Raw genomic sequence first — 8,932 nt, 5'->3', positions numbered from 1 at the left:
CCTCCTTTACCTGGGCTTGGGACCAGCATACCATGTTAATAGCATGGCGGAGTTCGGGGTCGATTTGACTAAATAATGCATTCAATGATGTGTAATAGTCCCTCTATCCTCACATTTTTAGAAGAAGTTTTCGAAATTATCTCTCTCAACTTCACAAATCACATCCTTCATTTAAATACAATTCTTAATACTTAAACAAATTAATTTTTCTTATTTCTTATTTTTATGACAATCCATCAAATTGTTCCTCTCCCTTAAATTTCATAGTCCAATTCCACTTAAACAATTACAAATTCTATTTTTCATAATTTTCCAATGGAGCAAGGCGAAACTGACCGGGCCAACCGTTCGTTGACTCTCACAAACTTGTCCATATTGCACATTATTGGATGAGTAGTATGACCTGCTGCACACTTCAACACAACAATGTACGTTACTATTGACGCTGAGGCGGCATGGACTTTTAAGTGCAAGGCCATGGACCAGGAACGAAAATTAGCGGGAACGGGACCGGCTGATTGATTGACAGCATCACAGCTGAAACGGCAAGTTGAGGTTGTATAGTGCGGCAGAGTAGAAGAGTAACTAAAGTGAAATGGTCCAAATACTGCAGTATGTTTCAAAGCTCATGCAACTAATACGGATATTACAAAGATACCATTAGTCTAAGGCAACCTACCCCAATACAGAGAACTTATCGAAACTTACTAAGTAATAGATAGCTACTAAAAACGCTTGACTGCTTGAAGTCAACTCAATGTCCTCTTCACAAGAAGTACGAGTATGTCATCAACTGTTAGAATTCTCGCAGCGCGGTATCCTGCGGATGCTACTCATTTTGATGCCTTTTCTACCTTTCTGCTCTCTTTTATTCCCTTCTGCTACATTATCTACTATCTCCTAATACTACCAATGTAGATACATATTAAAATTTCTCATATGCCGGCAACTTACCTACAGTCTGATTCTATGATCTGACCTACTTCTTATCCAATTAACTAATAATAGTGCATCTGATTGCTCTGCAAACGCTAACATTGAAATCCAATTCCAATGTGGTTTGACACGAAGTAGTGAATCGGCTCATTAGCTGCATATGGGGATGCATAGTTGCATCGGAATTGCATTTTAATGGGAGAGCCATTGTCATGCAAATTTCATATCACACAAAAGGTTTCCATTGAAACTTCGTCCATATTTATTGTTAATAACATTTGAGCATATTACAAACACTATTTTATGGGCATGGGGGTATGATGCATTAGCTCAGCAACAGTGGCACCTGCATAGCAATGTCAAGTTCTAGTTTTATGGGCCTTATGGTACCGCAAATAATTTCTCATTTTACTTGGAATTTTAGATGTTCCTCAAAAGATCTCAGTGGTTTTCCGGTTTTACGACTGCATGGAGACAATATTCTCAAATATTAATTTATGTGTGTAGCGAAAATAATGAGTATAATAAGTAAAGTAGTTAATCCTATAAATCGAAGATGAATCAATATTCGAAAATTAAATACAAAAGTCGCAAGCATGAACTACTACAAAGCTCTAAGCAGAACACAACACACATCAATCTATTTTTAAAATTTCGCATCTATCTTGTATTACTTCCTTATCTTTGCTTTCTTACAAAAGTCTCATGACTAGTTTTATGGTTAAGATACGTTTGTATTCTTGAAAAGAATGGAGCCCTGGTATGAAGAAGTATATTTTCAACCAACTTCCCAACTGGCTCGTTGGTCTAGGGGTATGATTTCCGCTTAGGGTGCGGGAGGTCCCGGGTTCAAATCCCGGACGAGCCCAAGATGTGTTCATTTTTTATTGGCATTTATGAAAAAGAATGAATGCTATGCACGCAAAATTTAGCATTATATTTTCGTCCATGAGCCGAATTTTGAATTATCCAACCTAATTACGGATGGTCTTGGTGAAATACAGTCGTAAGTTCAAACGCTGGTTTTCTTAGAAGAACTTTGTGATAGATTTAGTTTGTATTTGTGAACCCTAACTACAAATATTTGGTTCTTGTCACATCTTGTCACAGGTTTTTTGTGACAGCTATATATCTATTTTGACCTAATTCACGACTTACGACTTTGTCCTTGCGAATACATGATTTATTAAACGGTTGTCTCATCTTGCCATACATCAGAGGGGGAACAATAAAATGCAAATCGGCTGTATATCCTCATAAGATGTCGCGATTTTCTCACCGGCATTGACAGTAAAAACGTTCTATATGAGACAATTGCAGCTTAACATCGACGGTTGATTGCTGTCTTCCGAATCGAGCTCCTGTTGACATAAAGTGAAGAGCGTGTACGGAGCGATACCGGAAGAATCGGAAGAGGGCGCAACCTGCTACGAGGCCGATTTGAAGGAATTTGAAGTAGGCCTTGCCTACTCAATTGATTTTTAAAAAAGTTCTGAAAATAATTGAACGGGGAGTGAAAAGTCAAAATTCGAGGAACGAAAAATTCCTCTCTTAAGATCCTTTAAAGTTAGTTTTATAGTTATAGTTTAAATTAATTAAAATTAACAAAAGTAAAATGCGTTAATCAAATTAAAAAATGCAACTGTAAGCGCACTGGCCCGCCAGTTCCTGAGAAAAAATCGCTGTCGACACAAACTAGACAAGGTAATGTCAATACGTCTGATGCCGTCTCTTGGAACGATATAATGGGTAGTGAAATTTAATGAACATCTTGTATCTCTGGAACTATCATGGCTAAAGGGAAGTTATGAATTAAGATTTGCAGGTAGCATCTCACTACCCAACGCAACTTTTTATTCGGATTTACCATTTTCTGAATTTGCCGTTCCTTAAGAATACCCTTCAGCGAAGAAATAATTCGTTCTGCTGTTTGTAGACGTCTAAGTATTTTTTATTGTGAGCTTTGAGGTGCCTGTTTTCCCGTTGTAGCTCCAATATTTCTAATTCTTTGTTACAATCATGGTCAACCCTGTTTTAAGGATTTTATTTAGATTAGCAAAACAAACGTACTTCCATTCTGATGTCAATTATTCTGTTTGAAACTCGGCGTTTTTCGACTTGATTGAATCACATCTATGACCTCCATAATAGCATCCACTGTGGATCTCCCTGTTCTGAACTCGAACTGCCTTGGGGATGAGCTTCTCGAGCATTCTCCCGGCCATGTTAAGTATATACAGCGGGCGGTATTCGGACGGAAGCTCCGGGTCTCCTTTATCCTTACTGATAAGCGCGAGTCTGGTCACCTTCCACCGACAAGGAAAAATACCTCCCTTCAAGCAAGCGTTGAACGCCCCAAGCAGCAGGTATGGCCGTTGTCGGAACACCAGTTTGTAAACTTCCGCCTTCTTGTCTTTCATAGAGAGAACCGCTTCTTCGAACTCTCACATTGTGAAAAGGGGGCAATCCTCGACGTTTTCCACACTATTGACATCAATTCGTACAGGATGTCTGGGAAATAATGTCCGTACAATGCGGTACATCTGATCGGTACTTAGTATGCGGGGCTTTCACAGAGCCCTAATTTTCCGAGTGACAAGCTTATAGCCAAGCCCCCACAGATCCTCATTCACCTCATTGACCAGGTTCTGCCAGCCGCGAGATTTGCTTTTGTTTATCGCACTGCGGGGTCACCTTTTTGCTGATCTATACTTTGCCTCTATGACGCATGCCTCCTCGTTGGCGAGTAAAGGTTGTGACAAACGCCGGAGCTTATGACACTCCCTCCGTTGGTTAACAATTTCTGCCGTCCACTAGTACATAGAAGAATTGTCGCGGCTGAGTCCCCTCCGGGGTATGGGAGCTTCGCATGCCGTCGTTATCAGGTTCATCACTGAATTTACGACGGTGTCAGTTGCGACAATACCACCCCTCGGAGCGCCCTCAAGCCCGGCTCTGCTTGCTACAAGAGATTCGACGAACTTCCCGATATTCACCCTCGCGACATTCCATAGGCAGGACAAGCGTCGGGTTACTGCTCGCCGGTAGGTAGCGTCAACTACTTCGAAGGCGATGTACTGGTGATCACTTGCCGAGAAGCCTTCTGCAACCTGTCCACCGATAATACGATTGATTCCGACGCGAAAGTAATGTCAGGGATGCTTCCTTCGCAGCCTGAGCGCCGAAACGTTGGTGTGAATCCGGTGTTTAAAACTACGAGCTCCATTTCCAGAATCCGTTTCTCTTCGGATTTTGGATGAGGCATGCCCCATTCAAGGGCCTTAGCGTTAAAATCACCACCTACCAGAATTTGCCCCGCGGTCCCCGAAATGGCATCCTCTGGAGCATCAAGTCGGAGCCGAAAGTCCAGTATCATCTCATTCGGCGTCTGGTAAACGCTAAAAAACGTTATCCCTAAACACCCAATCCAGATAAACTCATTTCCTTGGCCTTCCGCAAAAATACGAAGTCAAAGTTAATTTGTAAAATGGAGATCATGCCATTCGCGCCTCAGTCCTTTCCAGTTGCGCCCTAAAAATTGGATACCGTGCCGGGCCCGCAATGGGCGTGAACGTTTCACCAGACGCGCCACGATCCCTGCATAGAACACAACTTTCGCCTTCATTGCAGGTCTTTGCTTGATGACCTATCTGGCCGCATCTCCGGCATACTGTCCTCCTGTCCGGTCCCTGCAAGTTGCTGAGGTGTGTCTATCGTCCAAATACCAGTAGCACTTGGTGGGCACTATCCGCATTCGTACCCTGCATACTACCCAACCAATTTTGATTCCCCCGCTTCTAAGGAGTTTCCTCGCATATTGCTCGATGACTTCCACCAAGCCGAGTTTTTTTCCGGGTATGGGCTACCTCTGGATATTCACGCTTTATGGCCTCCTCCACTTCGACCTTTTCTGTGAGGCAGTCAAGATCCCAGATTTTTCGAGAGCACATAAACTGAAGGCTAGAAACAAGAGCCTTCTCCTCCAACCGCTTCCGCTTCCTTAACCGCTTCGTAGAACGTAGTCTTGGTCTTCTTCGGACCTAGTTCGACGAGGACTTCGTTACCCCTCGTTTACCGTATGGAAGACCCTTCTGCTCCGTTGTTTCCGGGTTTCATCCTGTAGCGGATTTTACTGAGGACTTCCGCAAATGTTTTGTCTTCCGGTGGCTTAATAAGCGGAGCCGACGGTCTAGTCCTTCTTGGTTTCCTCATCTTTTGTGTTACGGGCTTTTGGTTTGCAGCCTCTTTGTCTTTGAACAGGCGGGTCTCTGGCGGCGTAGTTAGTTGCTTCCTTTTATCCTTCTTCGCCTTTTTTCGGCCTTGGAAACTACTTTGATAAAGTCTCCTTCAGGCACGACGTCCTCTTTGCGATGGGCTCTCTGCGGCCCGTTTGACAAGCAGCGTTCTCAGTGGGACTAGGACGGTCGACTGCACTTGCACTCTGTCTGTGCCCGAATCCACCTGCTTAGGAATATCGATTCTGACTAGAGTTTTTTTTTCGGAACAGGGCCACCACGGGGTATTTGAGTCGCCGTCCCTGCACTGTCAGTTGCTCCACGTGGTAAGGCTTCCTTTTTATTTGGGCGTCCCGTTGCCAAATCGAGTATGTCAGCACTCGCCGCCTCTTTCGGAGATCGCTGCGGTGAATGACGTATTTTTCTGCTGCGCCCAAACGCACTCGGCTCTTCCTCCTTTCCTGCTATTTTGCTGATTTTGTTTGCTTGTTTAGGTTGATTCTCGTTGGAAAATTTACCACGCATCGTGGGCAAGGGAGCGGGCCGCAATAGTCAGGAACGGGTGTACTCTCAGGGACACAGCCCCTAGCCCGGTTCTCTCAGGCCTGACTTAAGCTGATCTTGGAATTCACAGACAAATTAGCGCTCGCCCGGGGCAACGCGTACATGTCACAACTACCACCTTGGCAGAACTAGGCTCACATCACTCTATCGATGTGGACAGAGAGATGTCGACGACTCCGGGGACTCCCAGTGTGTCCCGACGTATATCGGCAATTCGCGATTCGCTCTTCACGGAGAGGCTTTCTCAAACCTACTACCTAGGATGCTGGTATACTGCCAGCTAGGGAGTCAGAACTACTTACTCGGGCACCTCGAGGACGTCGTACCCCGTATCGTAAGTAACCCGTTAAAGGTCACTGACGGCCCCTAAGAGGACGCCTTTAAGAAGATGTCCAGGGCGCACTTGAGGGTCTTCAACACGAAAGAGTTGAGACTAATTGGCAGAAAGTCGTTAGCGAACTGATGGTCGCACCTCCCCGCTTTCGGTATTACCACCCGCCAAATGTAAGTGAACTCTGGCCACGTCACTGAACGGTGCCTGCCGTTGTTGTTTCACTGTTTGCAGAAATTGCTTGGCGTCTGCATCCTTGTATACTCGGCTCCTCTTAATTTATGATTCGATCCCACACAGTTAGGGTTAGGTTCCTCTTTCTACTGGTTTTCCAAATGTTTGTTATTTCATCAATAATCTCCTCTTGCTCGAAATATTACTGATTCTAGAGTAAGACTCCATCGACCCTTAGATTATTCGCTGGCTTTCGGGGGCCGTTTTTTGCTGGGGGTTCTCCCATGTCGATGATTTCGGAGATGAAGTACAATGAATGATACTCGGTACGTGACATTCGGCTACAATAGTTTAGTCTGTTAGTTCAGCTACTGCTTCGTTACGAAGGTCTCTGCTATTGGTTACAGCGTAGCGGAGTTACGACTTCCCCGGGTATATTGTCCTCGATGGCTATCAATCAATTCCTCTTCTTCTTCTATTGTCGTTTGTTTTTCGTTTATTAAGTTTGAGTCCAAATCTTATTTCCAGTCCGGGAGTATTCGCCCTGGCTAGTCCGGCTGCCTTAATTGAAACTGAGTCTGGTCTCAATTGAAACAGTTGAACAGTTCCAAGCCGGTTTCCAGCGGGGAAGTCGCGTGAAGACTTCCCGAATTATGCAATATTAACCCGAAGCATAATTAGACCGCCACAATGAGATAAATTTCTTATGCGTCTCCCTAGTACATCAATGGAATAGCAGAGATCCTGCGTGAACCACGAGATCAGTGAACACTACGCAAACTATGTTGGCCATTCCTAATTTCATCTGAAAAAACCATTAGTTTTTCTGTCGCTTGCCACCTAAGTGACATGGGTATATCTCGGTCATTCATCCTGATGATCCTTATGGGTTGCTTGTTCTGGAATCATCTTAGAACCGTATATGCTACTCCGGAATTTCGGCTTTTATGTCATGAAATAACCTTCTTTGACTTCATGGGTAGCTTAATCTTGATATCAACAGGTCTAGGACGTAACGCGTTTGGGGAAACAACCATTAGCCCTTTTTCATCTAATTTCTTTTTCGAAATGCATGTTGTCACAACCATCTGAAATGGTCTTCCTATTAATTAAGATTGCCTGCATTCATTTAGGTTTAAAGGCTTCGTGTGTAGATGTTCCTATGTTCCCTAAGGTGCTTCTGTGTTTGCACAATTTTTTTTCATGATTTGCCAAGAATGAATCAGTTTTCGTAAATACACTATATGTGCTATGGCTAGACTATTGTCAGAACATTGAAAGCACTAGTGAATCCGCGAGGCTCAGTAAGATTCTGTCCAAGGAACATAAGAGCCCATCCTTCCTTAAAAAGTCGGAAGGCTCCTGGACGGAATTTTCTAGCGAAACCTTGGAGCTGCTGGTGCAAACGCTCTTTCCCTCCAGCGAGGAGGACTGTGAGTCAGAACCTCGCTTGGAGGGTTTGCGGCAACCCCAGCTGTGCGAGACTATCAAATCGGTAATTACTGGGGATAGGATCGGCTGGGCTATAAACAGCTTCTCCGCGTACAAATCTCCAGGCCCAGATGGCATAATGCCAATCATGCTACAGAAGCAGCAGGAAAGGGTTGTGCCGTGGCTTGTTGAGATTTACCCGAGCTGCATCACTTTAGGATACGTACCGCAGTCCTGGAGGCACGCACTAGTGGTTTTCATACCGAAAGTGGGCAGGCGCGGTCATGAGTCCGCGAAGGACTTTCGGCCAATCACCCTGACCTCTTTCGTGCTGAAGACCCTAGAACGCGTCCTGGACATTCACTTAAGGACGATAATGGAGAGAACGCCTCTCTCTAAGTCCCAGCATGCCTACCTCAAAGGAAAATCCACAGAAACCGCCCTCCACGAGGTAATTGGCACGGTTGAGCGGTCGCTGCAGTACAAGCAGTATACCCTTGCTGCCTTCTTGGATATAGAGGGAACTTTCAACAACGTCAGTACCAACGCCATCAAGGAAGCCTTGACCGGTATTAGATTGGAGGGGCATCTCACGCATTGGATTATATCCATGCTGAGTACCAGGATAATCCAGTCGGATCTGGAAGGCAACCACTTGACCAGAGCTGTGAACAGAGGCACGCCCCAGGGTAGTGCCATCTCACCGGTGCTCTGGTTAATAATAATGGACAAAATTTTACGTACATTGGACAGCAGCGGGGTGAAGGTGGTGGCGTATGCCGACGACTTAGTGATATTAGTATCTGGGATGTTTCTGTCCATTATGAGCAACATCATGGAAGGAGCGTTGCGAAAGGTGTGCCTGTGGGCCGCAAGATGCGGACTCAGCATAAACCCAACCAAAACGCAACTGATGCTATTCACCACCAAGACAAGGATACCTGAATTCCATCTACCACGGCTGAATGAACAAAGACTGGTTCTTTCCTCTAATGTAAAGTATCTGGGTGTAATCCTGGATCCTAAGCTAAATTGGAGATTGAACATAGAACTGAGAGTTAAGAAGGCCTGTATAGCCTTCTATGCCTGTAAGAGAACCTTTGCCAAGAAATGGGGTCTCCTGCCGAGTATGGTTCTCTGGATGTACACCGCTGTAGTGCGTCCGTTCCTGACGTACGGCTCTATTGTATGGTGGCAGGCTTTGCAGAAGAAATACAATAGAACGAAACTTAATAGGATTCAAAGAACCGCATGTGCAGGT

The 8,932-nt window shown here is 44.8% G+C and overlaps 1 non-coding gene across 1 annotated transcript; it reads left to right on the top strand.

Annotated features, from left to right (window-relative positions):
* Window positions 1–1,732: 1,732 nt before the first annotated feature.
* Trnap-agg lies at window positions 1,733–1,804 on the top strand. Its single transcript has one exon. It is a non-coding gene; the product is annotated as a tRNA-Pro (tRNA).
* The last annotated feature ends 7,128 nt before the right edge of the window (window positions 1,805–8,932 follow it).

This window comes from Hermetia illucens, chromosome 3 (assembly GCF_905115235.1).
Source record: "Hermetia illucens chromosome 3, iHerIll2.2.curated.20191125, whole genome shotgun sequence".
NCBI classification, from domain to species: domain Eukaryota; kingdom Metazoa; phylum Arthropoda; class Insecta; order Diptera; family Stratiomyidae; genus Hermetia; species Hermetia illucens.
This window is presented reverse-complemented; position numbering and strand designations above follow the sequence as displayed.